We start from the raw sequence: 1,323 nt of genomic DNA, 5'->3' as shown, positions 1-1,323 counted from the left end.
TATATATAATTATAAATATATAGGGATTGACAGTAACCTGCTTCTCCAACATACTTCTCCAACATACCGAAGAAGGTTTTTTTCATACTGAGCTACCCGGCAGAATTGTTAATTATTAATTTTATTACTAATTGATGATTCCCTGCCCTGCATATCTATATATATATATAGATAGATATAGATATATATATATATATATCATCATCATTTAATGACCATCTTCTATGCATGCATGGCTAGAACAGTTCACAGGAGATGGCCAGGTAGAAAAACTTCCCTATGCTACAATGTCTGTTTTGGCAGGGTTTTGGTGGCTGGATGCCCTTCCTAACACCAACCACTCTGCAGAGTAGACCCAATGCTTTTTAATAATACATAGGCTCCAATTTATAAAGGAGACATGACAGAGTTGGAACTTATATATACTGGAAGCTATGCCAACACTATGGAATAACAACAGAAAAAAGATGGTATAGGCAAACCCCAGAAAAGGTCACAGAAGATGAGAAAGCAACCATACTTTGGGATATGCCAATACACACAAGTAGAAAAATCAAGGCTAATAGGCCGGATATAGTTGTTAGAGATTATCAAGAAAAAATGCTTTTCAATCAATGTATCAATACCAACAGATGACAACGTTTCTCTAAAAGAAATGGAGAAACTTTCAAAATACAAAGATCTGGAAATAGAGATAACTCAAGTGTGGAGCCTAAAAACAGAAACAATTCCTATAATAATAGGTGCATTAGGTATGATAAAAAAACAAAACATTCAGACAAATACATAACAAAAACTCAGGACTCATAAGTATGTATATCATACAGAAAATAACACTACTAAGCACTGCACACATCCTATGTAAAACACTTTCAATACAGTGAAAATAAGAGCACCACAGCAAACCACAATACATACCCAAGGAACACAGAGCTGCACTCAGTAGTGGATAATAGTAATTATAATGAGAATGGAGATTTGCACATCCATAATTTTTATTTTAAAATTATTTACTGCATGTGAATGTGCAAATCTCCATTCTTCTTCTTCTTCTTATTTTTCAGTCAATTGTTTATGTTTAGTCGCTTTGAATGGAACATATATTATTATAAATTATATATAATTATAGTTATTATTAAAAAGAACCTATGTGTGTCACTCTTCTCCGTAATTTACAGCCTTCGGGTTTGTTCACCAATTTATAAATATATATATATATATATTTATATTTATATTTATATATATATATATCTTTATATTTATATATATATATATTTATATATATTTATATATATATATATATATATATATATATATATATAT

At 30.0% G+C, this 1,323-nt stretch overlaps 1 protein-coding gene across 1 annotated transcript in view; it reads left to right on the top strand.

Moving 5' to 3' along the window:
- LOC106874390 (uncharacterized) overlaps window positions 1-1,323 on the top strand; it is a 280,957-nt gene that overhangs the window by 168,544 nt on the left and 111,090 nt on the right. The window lies entirely within an intron of this gene.

The sequence above is a fragment of the Octopus bimaculoides genome, chromosome 5, assembly GCF_001194135.2.
Source record: "Octopus bimaculoides isolate UCB-OBI-ISO-001 chromosome 5, ASM119413v2, whole genome shotgun sequence".
Classification (NCBI taxonomy): Eukaryota; Metazoa; Mollusca; class Cephalopoda; order Octopoda; family Octopodidae; genus Octopus; species Octopus bimaculoides.
The sequence above is the reverse complement of the archived record's forward strand: the minus strand, read 5'-3'. Positions and strand labels throughout refer to the sequence as shown.